The following is a 26,601-nucleotide window of genomic DNA, read 5'->3' as shown; positions in this document are numbered from 1 at the left end:
CCACCTGGCACCAGCCAGGAGCACCTCCCCACTTCTTCTTTTTTTTTTTTTTTTTTTCTTTTGAGGAGAGAGCAAGGGGAGGGTCAGAGGAAAGGGTGAGAATCTTAAGGAGGCTCCATGCCCATTGTGACCTGAGCCAAATCATGAGTTCATGACCTGAACCAAAGTCAAGAGTTGGATTCTCAACTGACTGAGCCACCCAGGCGCCCCCCCCAAACAATGGGGCTTAGAGAGATTCCACGTTGGTGACTATATCCACATGCCAGGAGGTAGGTGGCATACCCTAAACCACAGAGGCTCAGACACTCCTGTGCTTGGGACCCTTCCAAAATTTACTTTATGTGCTTCTTCATCTGGTTGTTTGTATTCTTTATAATAAACCAGTAAGATAAGTAAAGCATTTCCCTGAATTCTGTAAACTACCAGAGCAAACTATTAAACCTGAAAAATCATGATAATTCACAATTTGTAGCCAAGTTGGAAAGAAGTGTAGATAACCTGGAGACCCACTATTTGCAATTGGCTTCTGAAGTATGGAAAAGTCTTGGGGAACTAAGACCTTAACTTCAGTCTCATGGGTCTGTACTAACTCTGGGTAGTACCAGAATTGAATTACACTGCAGGATATCCAGTTGGCATCCATAGATAACTGGAAAATTGGTGTGGGAACCCCATGCATTTGGTATCAGAAGTGTTGTGTGTAGCACAGCACTGGCTCTGTGGGTTAAAGCCTCTGCCTTCGGCTCAGGACATGATCTCAGGGTCCTAGGATCAAACCCCACATAAGGCTCTCTGCTCAGCAGGGAGCCTACTTCCCCCTCTTTCTCTCTGCCTCTCTGCCTACTTGTGACCTCTGTCTGTCAAATAAATAAATAAAATCTTAAGGAGGTGCTGTGTGTAAAAATAGATCATAACACAAGCAAACAATCAAAACTCACTCAAGAAATAGAAAATCCGGGGACACCTGGGTGGCTCAGTCAATTAAGCATCTGCCTTTGGGGTGCCTGGGTGGCTCAGTTGGTTGGGCAACTGCCATCAGCTCTGGTCATGATCCTAGAATCCCAAGATCAAGTCCCGCATTGGGCTCCTAGCTCTGTGGGGAGTCTGCTTCTCCCTCTGACCTTCTCCTCTCTCATGCTCTCTCTCACTGTCTCTCTCTCAAATAAATAAATAAAATCCTTAAAAAAAAAAAAGGAATCTGTCTTTGGCTCAGGTCATGATCCCAGAGTCTGGGATAGAGCCCAGTGTTAGGCTCCCTGCTTACCAGGGAGTCAGCTTCTCCCTCTCCCCTGCTTGTGCTAACTCATGCTCTCTATTGCTATCTTCATCTCTCTCAAATAAATAAGTAAAAATTTTCAAAAAAATTAAAATAGAGCACCTGGGTGTGTCAGTCGTTAAGGGTCTACCTTCAGCTCAGGTCCATGGTCCTGGGATAGAGTCCTACATCAGGCTCCCTGCTCAGTGGGGAGCCTGCTTTTTTTCCCCTCTCCCACTTCCTCTGCTTGTGTTCCCTCTCTGGCTGTTTTTCTCTGTCAAATAAATAAATAAAATCTTTAAAAAACATTAAAAGAAAAGAAATTTTAAAAAAAAGAAGAATTAATACCCGCCTTCCTGGCTGGCTCAGTCAGAGGAGCATGAGGCTCTTGATCTCAGGGTTGTGATTTCGAGGCCCACACTGGGTGTAGAGATTACTAAAAAATAAATTTTTTTTAAAAAGTAGTAGAAGAATTAACACCAAACCTTCTTAAACTCTTCCAAAAAACAGCCGAGGGAACACATCCTACCTCATTTTGTTACATCAGCTTTACCTGGCCCTCTAATACCAAAGCTGGACAAAGACATGACAAGAAAACTGCAGGTCAATATCTTTTATGAATAGATGCAAAAATCTTCATCAAAATCGGGCGCCTGGGTGGCTCAGTTGGTTGAGCGACTGCCTTCAGCTCAGGTCATGATCCCGGATTTCCGGGATGGAGTCCCACATTGGGCTCCCAGCTCCTTGGGGAATCTGCTTCTCCCTCTGACCTTCTCCTTTCTCATGCTCTCTCTCACTCATTCTCTCTCAATAAATAAAATCTTAAAAAAAAAATCTTCATCAAAATAATAGCAAACTAAATACAGCAACATAGAGGAGCACCTGGGTGGCTCAATGGGGTGAGCATCTGAATCTTGATTTTGGCTCTGGTCATGATCTCAGGGTGTTGAGATCAAGCCCTGCCTCTGGCCTCCGTGCCCAGTAAGGAGTCTATTTGGGGTTCTCTCTCTCCCTCTCCCTCAGCCCCTCCCCCTGTTGGTTCTCTGAATAAATAAATAAATAAATAAAATCTATTTAAAAAGTAAAATCTTCAATTAAATCAATAAATTCAGTAACATAGTAAAAATATTATACAACATGACCAAGTGGAAGTTAACCAGGAATGTAAAGATGTTTTAAGAAAATCAATGTAGGGGCACCTGGGTGGCTCAGTGGGTTAAAGCCTCTGCTTTCGGCTCAGGTCATGATCTCAGGGTCCTGGGTTCGAGCCCCGCATCGGGCTTTCTGCTCAGCAGGAGTCTGCTTCCTCCTCTCTCTGCCTACTTGTGATCTCCGTCTGTCAAATAAATAAATAAAATCTTTGGGAAAAAAATCAATGTAATTAATATCTTACATTAATAGAATGAAGGGGTAAAAATAACATGATCAGCTCTACTGATACCAAAAAAAATACTTAACAGGGTGCCTGGCTGACTCAGTTGGTAGAACATGTGACTCTTCATCTCAGGTTCATAAGTTTGAGCCCCAAGCTTGGTATAGAGATTACTTTAAAAAATAAAATAAAGGGGCGTCTGGGTGGCTCAGTGGGTTGGGCCACTGTCTTCGGCTCTGGTCATGATCTCAGGGTCCTGGGATCGAGTCCCGCATTGGGCTCTCTGCTTAGCGGGGAGCCTGCTTCCTCCTCTCTCTCTCTGCCTGCCTCTCTGCCTACTTGTCATCTCTCTCTGTCAAATAAATAAATAAATAAATAATCTTTTAAAAAATAAATAAATAAAATAAAATCTTTTTTTTAACTATTTTACTTATTTATTTGACAGACAGAGATCACAAGTAGGCAGAGAGGCAGGCAGAGGGAGAGGAGGAAGAAGCTCTCCCCGCTGAGCAGAGAGCCCAATGTGGGGCTTGATCCCAGGACCCTGGGATCATGACCCGAACCAAAGGCAGAGGCTTTAACCCACTGAGCCACCCAGGCACCCCCAAAAATAAAATAAAATCTTTAAAAACAATGACCTTTCATGGTAATAAACTAGGAATAGGAGGGAACTTCCTCAACATAAAAAAGGCCATATATGAAAAACTCACAGCTAACAGCATACTCAGTGGTGAAAGACCATGAACGAGATAAAGTCCTCCCTTTCCCCAGAGACTCAGTATAGTACTGGAAGATCTAGCCAGAGAATTTAGGAAATACAAAGATTTAAAAGGCACTCAGATTAAAGGAAGAAGTAAAATAATTTCTGTTTGCAGACTTGGTCTTATAAGTAGAAAACCCTGAAGGTTTCAACAAAACAAAAACTGCTAGAACTTTTTTTTTTTTCTAATTTTATTTATTTGGCAGAGGGGCGCCTGGGTGCCTTAGTGGGTTAAAGCCTCTGCCTTCTGCTCAGATCATGATTCCAGGGTCCTGGGATCGAGCCCCACATCGGGCTCTCTGATCAGCAGGGAGCCTGCTTCCTCCTCTCTCTCTGCCTGCCTCTCTGCCTACTGGTAATCTGTCTGTCAAATAAATTTAAAAATCTTAAAAAAGATTTTTATTTATTTGGCAGAGGGAAAAGGGGGAGAGAGAGAGAGAGAGTGAGCACAAGCCCAGAGAGTGGCAGGCAGAAGGAGAAGAGAAACGGGCTTTCCACTGAACAGAGAGCCTAGCGATGCCTTGGGATGTTCCATGGCTCCTTGGTTGAGTAGCTGCCTTTAGCTCGGGTCATGCTCCAGTATCCTGCGATCGAGCTCTGCATGGGACTGCCTGCTCCTTGGGCAGTCTGCTTCTCTCTCTCCCTCTGCCCCTCCCCTGCATGTGTGCGTGCTCTCTCTCTCTATCTCAAATAAATAAATAAATAAAGTATTTTAAAAACCAAAAAACTGGGATGCCTGGGTGGCTCAGTCAGTTAAGCCACTGCCTTCGGCTCTGTCATGATCCCAGAGTCCTGGAATGAGTCCCACATCGGGCTCCTTGCTCAGCAGAAAGCCTGCTTCTGCCTGTTCTGCCTGCTCTCCCCCTGCTTGTGCACGCTCTCTCTCTCTCGCTCTCTGACAAATAAATAAATAAAATATTTAAAAAAAAAAAAAAAAAAAACAGCCCAATGTGGAACTCAAATCTATGACTCTGGGATCATGACCTGAGTTGAAGACAGACACTCAACCAACTGAGCAACCCAGCTATCCCTGTTTGAACTTTTTTTTTTAAGATTTTATTTATTTATTTGACAGAGAGAAACACAGTGAGAAAGGGAACACAAACAGGGGGAGTGGGAGAGGGAGAAGCAGGCTCCCCACTGAGCAGGAAGCCCAGTGTGGGACTCAATCCCAGGACCCTGGGATCATGACCTGAGCTGAAGGCAGATGCCTAACGACTAAGCCACCCTAAACTAACTCAGTAAAGTTGAAGGATACAAAATTAACACACAAAATCAGTTGTATTTTTTAATGACTTTTAATTAGAAACTTTCAAATTTTTTAATTTAAAAAATTTTGTTTTTAAGCTCCACAGCCAACGTGGGTCTTGAACTTACAAACCTGAGATCAAGAGTCACATGCCCTGCCAACTGAGCTTGTCAAACACCCTAATTTTTAATTTTTTATATACTTCTACAGAGACAGGTTGGGGTGGGGGGTAAGCAGGCTCCCCACTGAGCAGAGAGCCTGATGTGGGGCTCAATCCCAGGACCCTGGGATCATGACCTGAGCCAAAGGCAGAGGCTTTAACCCACTGAGCCACCCAGGCGCCCCGCATATGTTATTTTTATAATGGAAAAAAAAAAAACTAACAGCTACAACAAACTATTTTTCTAGTTTCTTTTAATGTCTGTACCTTCAAGGATGCTTCTTTCTCATTTTCAATACCTGAGAATGACAATGGCGCTTTGTGTGACGCCCACTGAATCTCTAATTTACCCAGTTCTTGGATTTTTTTTCTGACAATGTATTAGAGTTCAATACAGAGTATTAAGACAAAAAATCAGTTGTATTTTTGTATAGTAGTGAATGGACAGTACAAAACAATTCAAATGAATAGCCAGGTACTCTGGAAGATTCAAGATTGCTAAGACAACAATACTACAGATTTGATGCAATCCCTACCAAAATCCCAAGGCTCCCCCCCACCGGAAATGAAGTAAAGTGGCTGAATTTGCTGACCTCTAGAAATCCCTTCCAGCTCAATCAAAAACAATACAACATTTAAGGTCACAGGTTCTGTTCTCAGACTCCTTGGGTTCCATGGCTCCTATAACCCATGCAAGGAAAGCAAATTACTCAACTTCTTTAAGCCTCTGTTTTCTTTTTTTTTTCTTTTTTTTTTTTTTTTTTTTAAGATTTTATTTATTTATTTGACAGAGAGAAATCACAAGTAGTCAGAGAGGCAGGCAGAGAGAGAGAGAGGGAAGCAGGCTCCCTGCTGAGCAAAGAGCCCGATGCGGGACTCGATCCCAGGACCCTGAGATCATGACCTGAGCCGAAGGCAGCGGCTTAACCCACTGAGCCACCCAGGCGCCCAAGCCTCTGTTTTCTTATCTATAAAATGGGAATGATATTTTCCTCATACAAATGAGACTTGAAAGGGAGATTCTACGAAAAGAATCTGATACTCAATGAAGGTTAGCTACATTTATTAATGTCTCTATGGTTCAAGCTTGAGCGAGGATCAGAAGTTAGTGTCATAAAAAAAAATGAATGAGGGATGCCTAGGTGGCTCAGTAGGTTAAGCATCTGCCTTTGGCTCAGGTCATGATCTCAGGGTCCTGGGATCGAGCCCCACATCGGGCTCCCCGTGCAGCAGGGAGCCTGCTTCTCCCTCTCCCTCTGCCTGCTGCTCCCCCTCCTTGTGCGCTCTCTCTCTCTCTCCCTCTCTCTGTCAACAACAACAACAAAACCTAAATAAAAATAAATGAAAATTAAAAACCAATGAGAAGAGTTCAAAAACTAGGAGGTTGTCAGCCATATTAAATTCTGCAGAGACATCGAGATAAGCCACGATGAAAAGCCATTGGAAATAGCAATTAGGTCACGAGCAACCTTCAAGAGCAGTTTTGAAGGGATGCTGGAGGCCAGACTGTCTTTGACTGAAGTGCAAAGGAGGCAGGGAAGTGGGAATGGTAAGTATGGAGTTCTCTTGAGAAGAATAGCAGTGACGAGGGAGAGAGTGGTCATTTCAGAGAAATGAGTGGCCAACACGGGTGGCCAAACTGGCCCATGTTTTCATAAAACGTACCTCAGCCTCCAAAGCCAGCTTTGCTGCCATGATGATGACAGGGCTGCCACAGACATGCAGAGATTTGAGGTGACCTCCTTTCAACCACTTGGTATTCTCTCCTGAACAGTGTCTCCTGAGACCAGTGGAGATCTGTCTGAAGGTGCCTCTCTTCCCAAGAAACTGCTGAGAAGGCAGAAATCTTAAACCGAGATTGATTCTGACTGTACTGCCTGTCCTCTCAACAAACAGAACACGAGGGACAGAAATAACTGATAGGGCAACAAAAATATAAACAGAAACATTTAAAAAAATTTTAATACCCCGCCCCAGGGCGCCTGGGTGGCTAAGCGTTTACCTTCAGCTCAGGTCATGATCCTGGAGTCCTGGGATCAAGGACTGCATCAGGCTCCCTGCTCAGCAGGCGACCTGCCTCTCCCTCCCCTACTCCCCCTGCTTCTGTTCCCATTCTCACTGTGTCTCTTTCTGTCAAATAAATAAATAAAATCTTTTAAAAAATGTCTTTAATCTCCATATAGTTAACACACGGTATTACCTTATTTTCCGGTGTGCAATATGGTGATTTGACAACTCTATGCATTACTCAGTGCTCATTGTGGTAAATTAACCCTTAATCTCCATCACCTAGTCTACTCCCTCCACCTCCCCTCTGTTAACCCTCAGTTTGTTCTCTACAGTGAAGAGTGTTTTGGAGCCACCCATCCAGCTCTTGATCTCAGCTCAGGGCTTGGTCTCAGGGCTGCGAGTTTCAAAAAACTCACAGAGTTGTTGTTTTTTTTTTAAAGAGCCTATGTAAAAAAGAAAAAAAAAAAAAAAGGAGCTTTCAGTTTTTGTTGTTGTTGTTGTTGTTTTTAAAGATTTCATTTATTCACTTGAGAGAGAGAGAGAACATGAGAAGGGAGATGGTCAGAGGGAGAAGCAGACTCCCTGCCAAGCAGGGAGCCCTAGGCGGGACTCAATCCCGGGACTCCAGGATCATGACCTGAGCCGAAGGCAGTTGCCCAATGAACTGAGCCACCCAGGCACCCTCATTTTGTTTTATTTTTAAGAGAGAGAGAGATTGCATACGTGATCAGGTTGGGGGGCTGGGTGTGTCAGAAGCAGCGGGAGAGAGAGAATCTTAAGACGGCTCCCAGTTCAATGTGGAGCCCAATACAGGACTCCATCTCATGACCCTGAGATCATGACCCGAGCCAAAATCAAGAATCGGATCTTTAATTGACTAAGCCACCCAGGCACCCTTGTTTCGTTTCTTTTTTTTTTTTTTTAATATTTTATTTATTTATTTGACAGAGAGAGAGAGCACAAGTAGGCAGAGCAGCTGGCCGAGAGAGAGGCGGAAGCAGGCTCCCCGCCAAGCAGAGAGGCCGATGCAGGGCTTGATCCCAGGACCCTGAGATCATGACCTGAGCCGAAGGCAGAGGCTCAACCTGCTGAGCCACCCAGGTGCCCCACTTATTTCATTTCTTAAATTACACATATGAGTGAGATCATAAGGTATTTGTCTTTCTCTAATTGGTTCTTTTACTTCGCATTATATTCTCTAGATCCATCCATGTTGTTGCAAATGGCAAGATTTCATTCTTTTTTATGGCTGAATAATATTCTATTGTGTATGTATGTACCACATCTTCTTAGTACATTCATCTATTGGTGGACACTTGGATTGCTTCCATAGTTTGGGTATTGCAAATAATGTTGCAATAAAAATAAGTGTGCATATATCTTCTTTAAAAATATTTTGGGGGGGACACCTGGGTGGCTCAGTTGGTTAAGCGACTGCCTTAGGCTCAGGTCATGATCCCAGCGTCCTGGGATCGAGTCCCACATCGGGCTCCTTGCTCAGCGGGGAGCCTGCTTCTCCCTCTGCCTCTGCCTGCCATTCTGTCTGCCTGTGCTCGCTCTCTCTCCCTCTCTCTCTCTGACAAATAAATAAAATCTTTAAAAATATTTTGGGGGGCGCCTGGGTGGCTCAGTGGGTTAAGCCTCTGCCTTCGGCTCAGGTCATAATCTCAGAGTCCTGGGATCGAGCCCCACATCAGGCTCTCTGCTCAGTGGGGAGCCTGCTTCCCCCTCTCTCTGTGCTTGCCTCTCTGCTTACTTGTGATCTCTCTCTCTCTCTGTCAAATAAAGAAACAAAATCTTTAAAAAATAATAAAATAAATAAAAATAAAAATATTTGGGGGCACCTGGGTGGCTCAGTGGGTTAACCCTCTGCCTTCAGCTCAGGTCATGATCTCAGGGTCCTGGGATCAAGCCCCACATCGTGCTCTCTGCTCAGCAGAGAGACTGCTTCTCCCCTCCCCCGTCTGCCACTCTGCCTTCTTGTGATCTCTGTTAAATAAATAAAATCTTTAAAAATATTTTATTTATTTCTTGCAAGAGAGTGTGAGCAAGCAAAGGAGAATGATGAGGGAGTGGGGGAGGGGCAGAGGGAAAAGCAGACTCCCCACTGAGCAGAGATCCTGATTCAGAACTCAATCCCAGGACCCTGGGATCATGACCTGAACCAAAGGCAGACACGTAACCGACTGAGGCACACAGGTGCCCTGCATATATCTTTTTTAATTAGTGTTTTGATATTCTTTGGGTAAATACCTAGTATTGGAATTACTAGATCACATGGTAGTTGTAATTTTAGGTTTTTTGAGGAAGATCCATACCGTTTTTCACAGTGGCTGCACCAGTTCGCAGTCCCAAAAGTATAAGAGGGTTCCTTTTTCTCCACATCCTTGCCAACACTCGTTGTTTCTTGTGTTTTTGATTTTGGGCATTCTCACAGTTGTGAGGTGATATTTCATTGTGGTTTTGATCTGAATTTCTATGATGAGTGATGTTGAACATCTTGTCATGTATCTGTTGGCCATCTGTCTTCTTTGGAGAAATGTCTATTCATGTCTTGTGCCCATTTTTTAATTGGATTATTTGGGGGGTTTTTTGGTGTTGGGTTGCATAAGTTATTTATATATTTTGGATACTAAGCCTTTATTGGATATGTCATTTGCAAATATCTTCTCCCATTCAGTAGATTGTTTTTTCATTTTGACGGTTGGTAGTTGTGCATGAGCTTTTCATTTTGACATAGTCTCAATAGTTTATTTTTGCTTTTATTTCCCTTGCCTCAGTAGACATATCTAGAACATTGGTGCTATGGCCGATGTCAGATAAATTATCACATATGCTCTCTTACTAGGACTTTTCTGATTTTAGGTCTCACATTTAGTTCCTTTATCCACTTTGGATTTTTTTTACAGATGTATTTATTTATTTGACAGACAGAGATCACAAGTAGACAGAGAGGCAGGCAGAGAGAGAGGGAGGAAGCAGGCTCCCCGCTGAGCAGAGAGACCGATGCGGGGCTCGATCCCAGGACCCTGAGATCATGACCTAAGCCGAAGGCAGAGGCTTAACCCACTGAGCCACCCAGGCACCCCTGGATTTTTTTCTTAAAGATTTTATTTATTTATTTGACAAAGAGAGGGCAAGAAAGGAAACAGAGGTAGGAGGGTGTGAGAGGGAGAAGCAGGCTCCCTGCTGAGCAGGGAGCCTGATGCGGGACTTGATCCCAGGACCCTGGGATCATGACCTGCGCCAAAGGCAGATGGTTAACGACTGAGACACCCAGGTGCCTCATTTTTGGATTTTTTCCCAAGTTTTATTTTTTTAAGTAATCACTACACCCAATGTCAGGCTTAAAACTCACAACCCCAACATCAAGAGTCACACACTGCTGTGACTGAGCTGGTTGGGTGCCCCCATTTTTGGATTTATTTTTGTGCGTGGTATAAAAAAGTGATCCAGTTACATTCTTTTGCATGTTGCTCCAGTTTCCCCCACACCATTTGTTGAGAAGACTGTCTTTTTCCCATTGTATATTCTTGCCTCCTTTGTCAAAGATTAATTGACCATATAATTGTGGGTTTATTACTGGGCTCTCTATTCTGTTCCATTGACCTATGTTTCTATTTATATGCCCCCACCATACTGTTTTGATTACTACAGCTTTGTAGTGTGTCTTGAAATCTGGGATTGTGATACTTACAGCTTTGTTTCTCTTTTTCAAGACTGCTTTGGCTATTTAGAGTCTTTTGTGGTTCCATACAAATTTTAGGATTATTCTAGTTCTGGGATGCCTGGGTGGCTCAGTGAGTTAAGCATCTGCCTTCAGCTCGGGTCATGATCCCAGGGTCCTAGGATCAAGTCCCACATGGGGCTCCCTGCTCAGGGGGGAGCCTGCTTCTGCCTCCACCTGCCACTCCCCCTGCTTGTGTTCTCTCTCTCTGACTAATAAATAAAATATTCTTTAAAATTTCAGGGGCATCTGGGTAGCTCAGTGGGTTAAAGCCTCTGCCTTTGGCTCAGGTCATGATCCCAGGGTATTGGGATCGAGCCCCACATCGGGCTCCCTGCTCAGCATGGAGCCTGTTTCCCTCTCTCTTTCTCTCTGCCTGCCTCTCTGCCTACTTTTGATCTCTGTCTGTAAAATAAATAAATAAAATCTTTTTAAAAATTTAAAAATTTCATTCTAGGATTATTCTAGTTCTGTGAAAAATATTGTTGGTATTTTGATAGGGATTGCACTAAATCCCTAGATTGCTTTGGGTAGTACAGACATTTTAACAATATTTGTTCTTCCAATCTATGAGTGTGGAATGTCTTTCCAATTCTTTGTGTTGTCTTCGTTTCTTTCATCAGTGTTTTATAGTTTCCAAAGTATAGGTTTTTCATCTCCTTGGTTGAGTTTATTCCTAGGTATTTTATTATTTTTGGTGCAATTATACATGGAATTTTTTTTCTTAATTTCTCTTTCTACTACTTTATTATTAGCATGTAGAAATGCAATGGGTTTTTTTTTTAAGATCTTATTTATTTATTTGACAGAGAAAGAGACATTGAGAGAAGAGATCAGGCAGGGGGAGTGGTAGGGGGTGAAGCAGGCTTGGACCCTGGGATCATGACCTGAGTGGAAGGCAGACGCTTAATGACTGAGCCAACCAGGTGGCCCTGCAATGGATTTCTGTACAGGATTTTGTATCCTGTGACTTTACTGAATTCACCTATCAATTCTAGCAGTCCTTAGTGTCTTAGAGTCTTTAGGATTTTCTATAAATAGTACCATGTCTTCTGTAAATAAAGGTTTTTTAAAAGGTTATTTATTTAGTTAGTTATTTGGTGGGAGGAGGGGCAGAGGGAGAGGGAAAGAGTCTCAAGCAGACTTCTTCACACTGAACACAAAGTCCGAAGTGGAGCTTGAACCCACGATCCGGAAACCATGACCCGAGCTGAAACCAAGAATTGGTTTCATCATTCTAGCTCATTAAATATAGGACACATGACTGCACAGAGAGGCATAGAAACCATGGAATTGGTCTCAGCTTCATTCTTCATCTCTTCCATTGCCATCCTCGTTGAAAAGGCAACTACAGTAGAAAATGCAGTGCTAAAATTCAGAATAATCTTCCTCTACTGCAGTATTTCTTTTCCTTTTTGTGATAAAAGAATAGAGCACAGGGTGCCTGGGTGGCTCAGTTGGTTAAGCCGCTGCTCTTGGCTCAGGTCATGATCCTGGAGTCCTGGAATCGAGTCCCACAATGGGCTCCCTGCTCCACAGGGAGTCTGCTTCTCCCTCTGACCTTCTCCTATCTCATGCTCTCTCTTACTCGTTCTCTCTCGTGAAATAAATAAATAAAATCTGGCGAGGCAATAAATGTGTCCATGATTGCCAACTGTTTAATTCATCAAACCAACTTGATACTTCAGATCTTAAAGCTGTGGCCTGAAAGTTCTATAGGCTAAGAGATGTACTTCTCAGTGGCAATACTGAACTGTCTTTATCTGTAAATTTTAAAGTTTGATTGTATAAATTATCGGTCCCTCCTAAAAAGCATCTAATTCAGGATGTTGAATGGGATTATTGCCATTTTATTTCATTTTGTTTATTTATTTATTTGACAGAGAGAGAGAGAGAAAGCTTGCACAAGCAGGGGGAGGGGCAGGCAGAGGGAGAGGGAGAAGCAGGCTTGGTCCCAGGACCCCGGGATCATGACCCAAGCTGAAGGCAGACGCTTAACCAACTGAGCCACCCAGATGCCCTGGATTATCGCCATTTATATGATATTTTTGTAAAATGTAGCTTAGTCATAATCTCACACTGAAGATTTTGCATCACTTTCAGTGCTTTTATTCTTTTAAGAATTAGAAGCCAAAAGAATTTGTGCCTTAATGTGTCATTACATAACATTCCTTGAAAGAACTGTAAACACTGGTGTTCATTTGACATTTTAACTTGAAAGTCATATGCTGGGTTGCTTGAGTGGCTCAACTAGTTAAGCATCTGCCTTCGGCTCAGGTCATGATCTCAGGGTCCTGGGATCAAGTCTCACATTGGGCTCCTTGCCCAGCAGGGAGCCTGCTCTTCCCTCCGCCTGCTGCTCCCCCACTTGTGCACACTCTCTCTCTGACAAATAAATAAATGAAATCTTAAAAATAAATAAATAAATAATCTTTGAAAGTGATATGCTGCAAGATAAGGTATTTAAAAATATTCGCTGGCAAACAGTCAATAAGTAGTTTACATCTGTTAAAAATATAGTGAAAGTTTTATTTTTTCTCGACCAATTGGGAGCCCTTTCATTTCTTTTTCTTTTTCTTGTTTGATTTCTATGGCTAGGACTTCCAGTACTATGTTGAATAAAAAACCAGAAGCATTTTTGGTATAGCATCTGGAGCTATAAACAGATGTAAAAAATCATGGTGCACAGGGCGCTGGCTGGCTCAGTCCGTAGGACTTATGACTTTTGATCTCAGGGTCATGAGTTTGATCCCCATGTTGGGTGGAGAGATTACTTAAAAAAAAAAAGAAAATCGTGGTGACGGGTATTGAGGTGCCTCTCATAGTCCGGTACTGCTCTTCTCACAGCTTCTGTGAGTACTTCCTGTTCCATTGAAAATTCCTTAAAGCAATCACCAGGTCATTAAATCACACCCTTACTTAGGACTCTCCCAACTTTACTGAAAAACTTCCTTTAATGGAAACAAGACTTCATTTGACCTGTCTTGAGTACAGTATCCATACATGGTAGTGCACTAAGCACTACAAGAAGGAAATAGGGCATAAAAAAATACGATGAGTCATTGCCTCCAGGAGCTGGCAGTTTAGTGTTTTAGTGTGTTGTTGTCATTGTGTTTTTATTTGTAAAAATAAGCTAATTATTTTATTTTAAATCTTATGAATTTGTTTAAATTTTTAAAATATATGTATTACATTTACAATATAGATGTATGTATGTATGAAGATACACATGAAAAATTCTCACAATGTGTGATTAAGTATAAAAGCCAAGAAATAAAATCACATGTTCAGTATTATTGCATTGTTAAAAATACAATTATACTTAGAAAACAATAAAAAGTGCATTTAAAAAAAGTTAAAATCATGGTTTTAAAGATTTATTTATCTGTCAGAGACAGAGAGAGCACAAGGAGGGGAAGCAGCAGGCAGAGGGAGAAGCAGGCTGCCCACTGAGCAGAGAGCCCAAGGCCGGATTAGATCCCAGGACCCTGTGATCATGACCTGAGCTGAAGGCAGCTGCCCAACTGCCTGAGCCACCCAGGTGCCCCTCAAGATCCATTTTGATTTTGATCGAGTTGCCCTGAATTTATAGATTGATTATTGATTGATTAGGGGGAAATTGGGAGTCTCTTAAAAAATAAATCTTCCCATTTAGCAACACATTTCTCTAATTTTCTTCAAGTCTCTTTCATATGATCTTAATTATTTTGTATAGTTAGATTTCTAGAGATTTTTTTTTTTAGATTTTTATTTATTTTACAGACAGAGATCACAAGTAGGCAGAGAGGCAGGCAGAGAGAGAGAGAGGAGGAAGCAGACTCCCTACTGAGCAGAGAGCCTGATGTGGGGCTCAATCCTAGGACCCCGGGATCATGACCCAAGCCGAAGGCAGAGGCTTTAACCCACTGAGCCACCCAGGTGCCCCAGATTTCTAGAGATGTTATGTATTTCCAGTTAATTTTGTTTCCAAGTACTTAGGAGGCTATTGACATTATAAATGGGGTTTTCGGGGCGCCTGGGTGGCTCAGTGGGTTAAGCCGCTGCCTTCGGCTCAGGTCATGATCTCAGGGTCCTGGGATCGAGTCCCGCATCGGGCTCTCTGCTCAGCAGGGAGCCTGCTTCCTTCTCTCTCTCTCTCTGCCTGCCTCTCAGTGTACTTGTGGTTTCTCTCTGTCAAATAAATAAATAAAATCTTTAAAAAATAAAAATAAAAATAAATAAATGGGGTTTCCTTCTGCTTTTTGTTTCTGATCCTCACTGCTAATATATATGAGAATTAAGGATTTTTGGATAGTTACCTTACATCCATCTGCCTCGTTGGACTTTATTCTTACAGTTTTCTATTTATTTATTTATTTGAGAGTGAGAAAGAGAGCACGGGGTGGGGTGGGGTGGGCAGAGGGAGAGGGAGAGAGAATCTCCAGCAGACTCCCCGCTGAGCACGGTCCCAATGAGGGACTCTATCTCAAAACCCTGAGATCATGACCTGAGCGAAAATCGAGTCAGTCACTTAACCAACTGAGCAACCCAGGGGCTCCAATTCTAATAGTTTTTCAGTTAACTGGCGTGGCTTTCCAGAGTGCATTGCTGAAAATTTTGTCTCTACCTTTATAATATATTTGTATATATATATCTTCTATTTACTTCTCATTTCTCCGTGTCTATGGAGCTTCAGAGAAATACTGAATAAGAGATCAAAATAGGCTTTTATTATTAAATTCCACATTTTAATGGAAATGTCTAACATTTCCCCATTAAGAGTAATATTTTCTATTATTTTCTGAGAAATAGTTGTTGTTTTTGTTTTGTTTTTTCTTGAACTCATGACCCTGAGTTCAAGACCTGAGTTGAGATCAAGAGTATGTCGCTTAACCGACTGAGCCAGCCAGAAGACCTTGAAAGAGAAGGAGAAGGCTCCCTGGAGAAGCCCTTCACCAGTGAGAAAGTTAAGTTGTACCACATCCAGTTCCACAATAGCTTTGCTGAAAGGAACAGGAGCATGAACAAAGGCAAGATGGTTGTGGGCACTGCCATGTTTGTCATGGACTTCACCGCTCTCATTCTGATTTTGGGGAAGCACTAGGTGTGCCCGCACACCTTTGAAGAGGAGTGGGTGGCCAAGAACACCAAGAGGAAGCTCGTCCTGAAGGTCAGCCCGATGCAGGGCTTCTCAGCCGAGTGGGATGACAACAACAATGAGTGGAAGAAACAGGAGCCTGCCACTCACGCATCTGAGCCTCACCTCGTTCTGCCACCTCCACACAGCTCAGCATCTTCACCGGAAATCATTATCTGGCAGCACCAGTGCTAATAAATGAGCTGTGTATGTGGGGAAAAAATGAGTTTAAAAAATTGAGTGTTGGGGCACCGGGCTGGCTCAGTCAGTAGAGCCTGCGGCTCTTGAGCTTGGGGTTGTGAGTTCGAGCCTCACGTTGGATGTAGAGATTAAGGAATTTTTTTTTAAGGGTGTTGACTTTTTACTGGATGCTTTTTGGGCTCTATTTTTTTTTTTTTTTAAAGATTTCATTTATTTATTTTACAGAGAGAGATCACAAGTAGACAGAGAAGCAGGCAGAGAGAGGGAGGGAAGCAGGCTCCCCGCTGAGCAGAGAGCCCGATGTGGGACTCGATCCCAGGACCCTGGGATCATGACCTGAGCCGAAGGCAGCGGCTTAACCCACTGAGCCACCCAGGCACCCTGGGCTCTATTTTTATGAATTATTTTTCTTTAATGAGTAAATATGGTTAATTATATTAATAGAACTTCTAATATGGACTCATTTATATTTGGGGGGATAGCATCTCCTTAATTATATATATATGGCAGCCTGCCAGTGACTAGCTTGCTTGGGGACCCCTGTGTAAATTTGTTGGGAGGGTTCTGAAGCGCTTCCCCCCTTGGTAGGTTATAGGCAAGTGGGTTCAGCCCAGCAAGTTACTGTCTTGTCCATCTGACCTACAGGAAAATACCCATATTTGTATTGTGCCAAAAGATGGGAGTACAGATGGCTCCCCTGGCCCCTCTTCTCCATCCCACCATCTCTCTTCAGTCCTCCTGTCAAGCGCCAAGGAGAGGCTTGGGCACATGAGCAATCCACCACATCCACTTCCTTCTACTTCTGTGGCTGATTCCAAATAAGATTCTGCTATTCTCCAAATCACTAGTAAAACCCATCACTTCCAGGGGCACCTGGGTGGCTCAGTCTGTTGACTGTCTGCCTTCGACTCAGGTCATGATCCCAGGGTCCTGGGATAGAGCCCTGTATCAGGCTCCCTGCTCAGCAGGGAGTCTGCTTCTCCCTCTGCTCCTCTCCCTGCTCCTTCTCTTTCTCTCTAACTTTCCCTTTCAAATAAATAAAATTTTAAAACAAAAAACAAAAACCAACAAACCATCAAACCATCAGTTACAAACCTCTCAAGTTTCGATGACTTAGGAAGAAGGGAAGATTAATAAGTGGCTTGAGGACAATACTAAATTAGAGAGACGTTAGGTCTACGCTTTATGCTACTTGCCAGTTAGTTTTCAAATTTAATGAAGTAAAGTGGGCACCTGGGTGGCTCAGTCCTTAAGCATCTGCTTTCAGCTCGCATCATGATCCCAGGGTCCTGGGATTGAGCCCCACATGGAGCCCCACATTGGGACTTCTCCCTCTTCCTCTATGTACTTCTTCCTCCGCTTATGCTCTCTGTCAAATAATTAGATAAAATATTAAAAAAAAAAGAATCAACTTACAGAAATACCAGTATAAAATAAGATCAAAGATCTTCCGAACTCTGGAAGAAGGTTTTTTAGCATTGAAAGTAAGACTTGACTATTTGAATAAATAGTAAATCCTGGCACAGGTAGTTACGTGTCCGACTCTAGGTTTTAGCTCAGGTTGTGATTTCAGGATTATGGGATCAAGCCCTGCATGGGGCTCAGTGCTCAACATGGAGCTGGCTTAGGAGACCATCTTTCCCTCTCCCTCTGGCCCTCCTCCCAAAGCTTAAACTCTCTCTCTCCCTCTTAAATAAATAAATCTTTAAACAGTAAACCCAAAGTATAAATAAATAAATAATTTAAAGATTAAACAAAAAGGTAGTAAATCCAATAAGTAAAATAAGAAAAGGGTATAACCAAAAAAAAGGGTATAACCTGCTAATTCATACATGAGAAAATTCAAAGGGTAAGTAAATGGAAATCTATTTGTTCTCACTGGTAATAAAAATACACAAATAAAGTACCTGAGATATACTTTTTGAAAAATTAATTTTTAAGTTAAAATTTAAAAAAAATTAACTATGGTAAGGGTGCCTGGTTGGCTCAGATGGTTGGGCATCTGCCTTCAGCTCAGGTCATGGTCCCAGGGTCCTGGGATAGAGCCCCTCATCAGGCTCCCTGCTCAGTGGGAATCCTGCCTCTCCTTCTCCCTCTACTACTCTCTCTGCTTATCCTCTCTCGCTCTGTCAAATAGATAAATAAAATCTTAAAAAAAAATTTTAACTATGGTAAAATACACAACAAATTTATCATCTTAACCTTTTTTGTTTTTAGAATTTCGTTTAATTTTTTATTAAAAATTTTTTATTGTAGTTGAGCCATCTTAACCATTTTTTAAAATTTGATTGTATTTGTTTTTAAAATTTTAATTAATTTATTTATTTGAGAGAGAAAGAGCGTTTGTGAGAGTAGGTAGAAGGGCAGAGGGGGAGGGAGAGGGACAAGCAGATTCTACACTGAGTGTGAAGCCCAATGCAGGGTTCGTCTTCATGACCCTGAGATCATGACCTGAGATGAAGTCAAGAGTCAGACATCTAACCAACTGAGCCACTCAGGAACCCTAAGATTTTTTTTTTTAAAGGAATCTCTATACTAATGTGGGGCTTGAACTCACAACCCCAAGATCAAGAGTCACATGTTCTATGGACTGAGATAGCTAGGTGTCCCAAGATGTACTTTTAAATTTACTATATTATTATTTTTTTAGTGTAATGATGAAAAGAAAAAATATAATGGTGTTTCATGCTTTCCAGTTTACTCTGTTGGCAGTGCGGACAATGGATAAACACCCTTTGGAAACCAAAATATTCAAATGTGATAGCCATGACCCAGGAATCCTACTCCTGGAAATCATTGCTAAAAATAATTCAGTTGAACCAAAGGCTGTATTCATGAAGATACTTGTAATGTTTTCCTATTACTACTGTAAGAAATTACAACAGATTTTGTGACTTAAAGCAACACAAATATATTATCTTACAGTTCTGGGTGATAAAGAAGTCCTAAATCCAGGTGTCATCACGGCTGTGTTTCTTCTGGTACCTCTATCAGTAAATCTATGTCCTTGACATTTTCAACTTCTAGAGTCATCTTGCCTTATTGGGCTTATTGCCCCTTCTTCCATCTTTAAGGCACTTCATTGGAACCTCTGGTTCCATTGTCATATTTCCTTTTATGACTCTGACTTGTCCTTCATCCCTCTTACAAAGACACTTGTGACTGCATTGGAACTACCAGATAATCCAGAATAGTCTTCCCATGTCAAGATCCTTTTTCACAACTGCAAAAATCCCTTGTGCCATGTAAAGTAACATATTCACAGGTTCTAGGGATTAAGATGTGGACGTCGTTGGGGGACCATTACCTTGTTTTGCACAGTATCACTAACAGACTTTGTTAATATAACCACAATATCATTATTACACCCAAGATTAACATTTATTCATTCACTCATTTTTAAAAATATTTTATTTACTTTATTTGAGAGAGAGAGAAAGAGCGAACACAAACAGGGGCAAGGGCCTGAAGGAGGAGGAAAGCAGGCTTCCTGCTGAGCAGGGAGCCCGAAGCAAAGCTCAATTCCAGAATCCTGGGATCTTGACCTGAGCCAAACTAGAAGCTTAACCAACTGAGCCACCCAGGTGCCCCTCATTCATTCCTTTTTAAATATTTTTTTAAAGTGATCTGTACACCCAATGTGGGGGTTGAGCTCACCACCCTGAGATCAAGAGTCAAATGCCCTACTGACAAAGCCAGCCAGGCGCCCCACATTCACTTATTCATTCGTTTATAAAGACTTATTTGAGGGGCGCCTGGGTGGCTCAGTGGGTTAAAGCCTCTGCCTTTGGCTCAGGTCACCATCCCAGGGTTCTGGGATCGAGGCCCGGATTGGGCTCTCTGCTCAGCAGGGAGCCTGCTTCCTCCTCTCTCTCTGCCTGCTTCTCTGCCTACTTGTGATCTCGTCTGTCAAATAAATAAATAAATAAAAATCTTAAAAAAAAAAAAAAGACTTATTTGAGAGAGAAAGAGAGAAAGAGAGAGCATGAGCAGGGGAACGGGCAGAGGGAGAGAGAATCTCAAGCAGACTCCCTGCCGAGTGCAGAGCCCAACATGGGACTCAGTCCCACGACCCCGAGATCATGACCTGAGCTGAAAGCAAGAGTTGGACACTCAACTGACTGAGCCACCTAAGTGCCCCTATTTTCTAACATCATCTAATATTCAGCCCATGTTCAATTTCCCATGGTTGTTTCAAATGGGTTTTTCCTTCCCAGTTGGTTTACCTGAATCAGGATACAAACTAAATTCACAAAATGTGTCACTTGATAGAGCTCTTAAGTCTCTTTTTATCCATAGCAATTCACCCTTCCTGTCCCTTTTCTTTTTCTTACCATTTATTTGAGAAGAAACTGGGCCATTTGTCTTGTAGAATATCTCACATCCTGGATTTGTTTCTTCACTTCCTTATGGTGTTATTTGACTTGTTCCTGTATTCCTCACATTTCCTGTAAACCGATAGCTGAATCAGAGTCAGGATCAATTTCTTTTTTATTTGAATGCCTCAGAGGTGGTGCTTGCTGTGAGCTTCCTATTGTATCCATCAGAGACACACAATGTCTTGTTCACTTTTAGTGTGGCTAACACTGACAAAAGACAAATAATAATTTTATTATACTCAGAACAATTTTTAAAAAGAATTTTCTGTACATTGAAATATAATTATTATGCAATATATGATGTTATATTCGTTTCAGGTATACAACATAGTGATTTGGCAAGACATCATTCATTGCTCACCACGGTAGTGTGGTCACCATCTGTCACCACACAGTGTTATCCCATTATTTACTATTTACTACATACCCTATGCTGTGCTTTTCATTATCATGACTTACTTCTTTTATTACTGGAAATTTGTATCTCTTAGTCCCCTTCACCTATTTTGTCCCCACCTATCTCTGTTGGCAACTACCAGTTTTCTGTATTTAAGAGTCTGGTTTTGGGGGCACCTGGGTGGCTCAGTCATTAAGCGTCTGCCTTCAGCTCAGGTCACGATCTCAGGGTCTTGGGATTGAGCACTGCATCGGGCTCCCTGCTTAGCAGGAAGCCTGCTTCTCCCTTTCTTACTCCCCTGGTTGTATTCCCTCTCTCGCTGTGTCTCTGTCAAATAAATAATTAAAATCTTAAAAAGACAACAACCAATTCTTTTTTTAAAAAGTCTGGTTTTTTAAATTTGTTTCTTAGATTTCATAGATGAGTAAAGTCATATGCTATTTGTTCTTCTCTGTCTGACTTATTTCCCTTAGCATAATACTCTTTAGGTCCATCCATGTCACAAATGGGAAGATCTCATTCTTTTATGGCTGGGTAAATTCCACTATATATATATTTACATATACATCTTTACCCATTCATCTATTTTTTTGAAAGACTATTTACTTATTTGACAGAAAGAGAGAAAGCACATGTAGGCAGAGAGGCAGGCAAAGAGATGGGGGGAAGCAGGCTCCCCGCCGAGCACAGAGCCTGATGTGGGGCTTGATCCCAGGACCCCAAGACCATGACCTGAGCCGAAGGTAGAGGCTTATCCCACTGAGCCACCCAGGCACCTATTCATCTATTTTATTAGAAGATTTTTATTCATCTATTCATTCATCTATTTTTATTTTTTTATTTTTTTTTATTTTTTTTTAAAGATTTTATTTATTTACTCGAGAGAGAGACAGTGAGAGAGAGCATGAACGAGGAGAAGGTCAGAGAGAGAAGCAGACTCCCCATGGAGCTGGGAGCCCGATGCGGGACTCGATCCCCGGACTCCAGGATCATGACCTGAGCCGAAGGCAGTCGTCCAACCAACTGAGCCACCCAGGCGTCCCCATTCATCTATTTTTAAAGAAGATTTTATTTCTTTGACAGAGAGCGAAAGAGAGCACAAGCAGGGGGAGCAAGCGAGGGAGAAGTAGGGTCCCCCCTGAGCAGGGAGCCCAATGTGGGACTCAATCCCAGAACCATGACCTGAGCCAAAGGCTGACGCTTAATGGACTGAGCCACCCAGGCGCCCCTACCCATTCATCTATTGATGAACACTTGGATTGTTTCTGTATCTTGGCTATTGTAAACAATGCTGCAATAAACATAGGGGTATATATCTTTTCAAATTAGTGTTTTCATTTTGGGGGTAATTACTAATGGAATTTCTGGATCATATGGTAGTTCTATTTTTAATTTTTTTAAGGAAACTCCATACTGTATTCCACAGTGTATACCGCATATACACAGTATATACAGTATACTGTATTCCATATTCCCACCAAGAGTACACGAGGGTTCCTTTCTTTCACATCTTCACCAACACTTGTTACTTCTTTTTTTCTTAATTTCTTATTTTTTTTTTAAGTAATCTCTACACCCAACGTGGGGCTCGTGACCTCAACTCACAATCCCAAGATCAAGAATCTCGTGCTCTACCAACTGAGCCAGTCAGGCACCCCGAGGTTTGTTATTTCTTGCTGAGACAAATACGTTTATTATTTATTTTTTTGAAGACAAATATTTTTAAATAACTTTATTGAGAGAGATATAATTTACACACCACAAATCCACCTGTTTTAAGTCTAAAATTCAATGAATTTTAGTATATTTCAGTTATATACCCATTGGCACCATCTAATTTTAGAACATTCCCCTCACACTAAAATGAAATTTTGAGCCCATTTACAGTCAGTCCCCATTCCTACTCCCAGCCCAGGCAGCCATTAATCTATTTTGTCTCATAGATTTGCTTTTTACAGAAACAAATCATGTTTTGTGTGCTCCACTGTTTTGGTCTCTCTGCTAACTCTCAGCTGGTTTCTCCTCTGGATTCAGGCATATAGCTGCACTATCTTTTTTCATTTTCCTTGCTCCTATTTCTCTCAATCCCTCACTCATTTATGTTGATCAATTTTTAAGAACAGTGTCTCTAGTTTTGTTTTTTTTTTAAAGAGTTTATTTATTTATTTGACAGACAGAGATCACAAGTAGGCAGAGAGGCAGGCAGAGAGAGAGGAGGAAGCAGGCTCCCCGCTGAGCAGAGAGCCCGATGCGGGGCTCCATCCCAGGACCCTAGGATCATGACCTAAGCCGAAGGCAGAGGCTTTAACCCACTGAGCCACCCAGGCGCCCCAGTGTCTCTAGTTTTATGCTAAATTTTCTTGCTTTGTGTATCTTGGGCCATCCTGCATTCCCCAGCAAGCAGTTCTCCGCTCCCATAGATTATCAGGGCCCTGCCAGCCCAAAGGGAAGTGCACTGAGCTTTATAAAATAGGTGCCCCTCCAACACACAGTCTTAGAGACTGGCGGCTTAGCAAGCAAAACAGGGCTCTGTTTGGATTTAAAACTATGCCCCCTGCAGGCAGGTAAAGCCAGAAACCAGGCCTGAGTCCTGGCTAGCAGAACACAGGCTGATTTCAACTCCACCCCTCCGTGCCCTAGGCGTCCTTGGGGAGGGCATAATAACCTGCATATCCACACGCAGCAGCAGAGCAGTAAGACTAGACATTCGATTCTCCTTTATGGTAGTAAATAGAGGTTTACTATTAGTCATTAACAAATATTTGCTGAGTGTTTTCCATGTGGTCATCATGGAAGGTGCTGCAGATAAAAGTGAATAAACGGGACACAACTCTGAGCTGAAGAAGCTTGCTGTCAGTCTTTTCATTCTCAGTCATCTCTTCCCATGTGCCTTTCTTCTCAAACAGTCTACAAGTCCCCGCTCCAAACACCTACTTTGGCAGGTGCTGAAAATCATGCTTGGGGCGCCAGGCTGGCTTGGTGGGTAGAGCATGCGACTCTACGTCTCTGGGTCATGAGTTCAAGCCCCATGTTGGGTGCAGAAATTACTTTAAAAAATAAAATAAATTAAAAATCATGCTTGCACATGCAAAATATTCAAGTTATAAAATAAAGAAAAAACTATAGGGTGTCTGGCTGGCTCAGTCTTGTAGAACATGTGACTCTTGATCTCAGGGTCATGAGTTCAAACCCCGTCTTGCACTTGGAGCCTACTTAAAAAGAAAAAAAAAGAAAAAGAAAAACAGGGTGCCTGGGTGGCTCAGTGGGTTAAAGCCTCTCCCTTCAGCTCGGGTCATGATCCCAAGGTCCTGGGATCGAGCCCCACATCGGGCTCTCTGCTCAGCAGGGAGCCTGCTTCCTCCTCTCTCTGCCTGCCTCTGCCTACTTGTGGTCTCTGTCTGTCAAATAAATAAATAAAATCTTTAAAAAAAAATTTAAGAAAAACTACAAATATTGGGGTATTGACTTGTTTAGTGATGATGCTTCCTACTAATGTGTGCTTCAACATTTTAGTCAAATAGTTTATTTTATGGGCTATCTTCTGTAGATTTCAAAAATTGCCAAAATCCTCACTCCTCCTGTATCCGCTCCCCTTTGCAATACGACTTTATAGCTCATTCGATCAAGAGGTGGAGGCTGTTTCCTCAGTCCTTGAATCCTGGCTGGCCATGAGACTCACTTTGATCAATAGAATGCACTGGAATTGACATTGTGTCAGTTCTCTCTCTTTTTTTTAAAGATTTTATTTATTTATTTGACAGAAAGAGAGATCACAAGTAGGCAGAGGCAGGCAGAGAAAGCGGGGGGAAGCAGGCTCCCTGCGGAGCAGAGAGTCTGATGCAGGGCTCGATCTCAGGACACTGAGATCATGACCAGAGCCGTAGGCAGAGGCTTAACCCACTGAGCCACGCAGGTGCCCCAACATTGTGTCAACTCTAATGCCAGGCCTTAAGAGGCTCTGTGTGATTCTCCCTGTTTTGGAACTCTGTCAATAGCCATGAAAACCAGTCCAGGCTACTCTGCTGGAGGATGGGAGATCACATGAAGCAGAGATAAACTGCGTCAGCTGGGCCATCCAAGACCAGCCAGCCCACGATTAGAAGCTAGGTAGACCAGGATGCCTGGGTGGCTCAGTTGGTTAAGCAACTGCCTTTGGTTTAGGTCATGATCCTAGAGTACCAGGACTGAGTCCCACATCAGGGTCCCAGCTCCACAGGGAGTCTGCTTCTCCCTCTGACCTTCTCCTCTCTCGTGCTCTAATAAATGAATGAAATCTTTAAAAAAGCAGCTTTGAGGGCACCTGGGTGGCTCGGGGGTTTAAGCCTCTGCCTTTGGCTTGGGTCATGGTCTCAGGGTCCTGGGATCGAGCCCTGAATAGGCTCTCTTCTCAGTGGGGAGCCTGCTCCCCCACCCCCGCCTGCCTCTCTGCCTGCTTGTGATCTCTAATAAATAAATAAATAAATAAATATCTTTTAAAAAAAATCTCTATACCCAACATGGGGCTCAAACTCATGACCCAGCCATCAAGTCACATACTCTTCCAACTGAGCCAGCCAGGTGCCCCGACACAGTAACTTTCTTATGTCTCTAGGGTTATTACTACCCACATCTCCCACTTGGCTTTTGATGACCTCTAGCCTATCTTCTGTTTTTTTTTTTTCTTTTGTCAAAAGCAGAGCTGGGTATTGGAAATATAGCAGTGAGCAATGTTGGTGACAGGCATGCACAGGTAATTTCGGTTCAGTGTGATGTTACAACAGTAAGCCCATACAGCCAACAGAGAACATGGGACAGACACCTCACCCAATTAGAGTGTCAGGTAAGACTGGTAATTGAAAGTGAGAGAGAAGGTGAGTCAGATAGAGGCGCAAATAGGTGGGTCAGGTAAAGAAAGGTCAAGAAATTCAGTGTGGCTAGAGTCCAGAGTACAGGAGGGAAAGCAAAGGGAGCTAAGGCTGGAGAGAGAAGCAGGAAGTGGAACAGACAAGGGCTCTCTATCCCTTTGCAAAGACTTTAGGTATCCTCTTGCCTATCCAATTCAACTCCTTTGTATTAGAGTAGGTTAACTGCTGCAACTATTTGTCCTTAAAACATATAATGGGTTTTTAAAAAAAGATTTTTAACATTTATTTAAAACATTTTTAAAGATTTTAAGTAATCACTACTCCCAACACAGGCAACATAGGGCTCAGACTTACAACCCGGAGATTAAGAGTCATGTGCTCCACCCACTGAACCAACCAGGTACCCCCAAATAACAGTTGAACAGAAGTCTATGTCTTGCTACCTAGCTGGTAACTAAGCTGGAGATAGGTCAGGTGGGTGAAGTCTCTGCCCCGGTGTCGGCTCCATTCCAGCCTGATGGAAACAGAGAACATGGAGGAGACCCTGCGGGAAGTTTCTATAAGCCAGGCCAGAAAGGGACGCAGGGACTTCTACACACAATCCATTGGCTGAACTCAATCACATGGTTGTATATAACAGCAAGGGAGCCTAGTTAATGTAGTCAGGCAATGTGCACAGAAGAGAACATGGATTTGAATGAGTAATCTCTGCCATACCCCTTATGGGGTCTATCACTGGGCCCCCTAGGGGTCAAGATTCTGGATCAATAACTTTTGCTTTAGAAGAACAGGCCACTCTCCCCCCTCCCACAAGCACACATCCTGATTGCTACTGAAAATGTGACTAAAGATGATCATATTCTTTCCTTTTTTTCCAGGTATGACAGTACTCATGATAGCCAAAAGTGGTACCTACCAAACAGATCTCACCAAAAGGAACAGAAGTCTGCTCTGTTGTTTCAGTTCTAGCTGCTAGCCTGCCAAGTCGGTGCTTTATCTTTCCGTTATGATGAAATTTACCACAAATCACCCCAAACAACAATGTTCTCCCCCAGTTCTTGCTTATATAAATGTCGGTTGTCATGACAACAAGAAGACTGCCCTTGATCATATGGCAGAGCTTGCTAAGAA

The 26,601-nt window shown here is 42.6% G+C and overlaps 2 long non-coding RNA genes across 2 annotated transcripts; one reads left to right on the top strand and one right to left on the bottom strand.

The window, feature by feature from the left end:
* The first annotated feature begins 179 nt into the window (after positions 1-179).
* LOC116578488 lies at positions 180-26,601 on the top strand. Its single transcript, XR_004280904.1, has 2 exons — positions 180-269; positions 26,349-26,601. It is a non-coding gene; the product is annotated as an uncharacterized LOC116578488 (long non-coding RNA).
* LOC116578489 lies at positions 2,556-20,837 on the bottom strand. Its single transcript, XR_004280905.1, has 3 exons — positions 20,185-20,837; positions 6,462-6,626; positions 2,556-2,591 (listed from the first exon to the last, which is right to left on the bottom strand). It is a non-coding gene; the product is annotated as an uncharacterized LOC116578489 (long non-coding RNA).

The sequence above is a fragment of the Mustela erminea genome, chromosome 18, assembly GCF_009829155.1.
Source record: "Mustela erminea isolate mMusErm1 chromosome 18, mMusErm1.Pri, whole genome shotgun sequence".
Lineage (NCBI taxonomy): Eukaryota > Metazoa > Chordata > Mammalia > Carnivora > Mustelidae > Mustela > Mustela erminea.
This window is presented reverse-complemented; position numbering and strand designations above follow the sequence as displayed.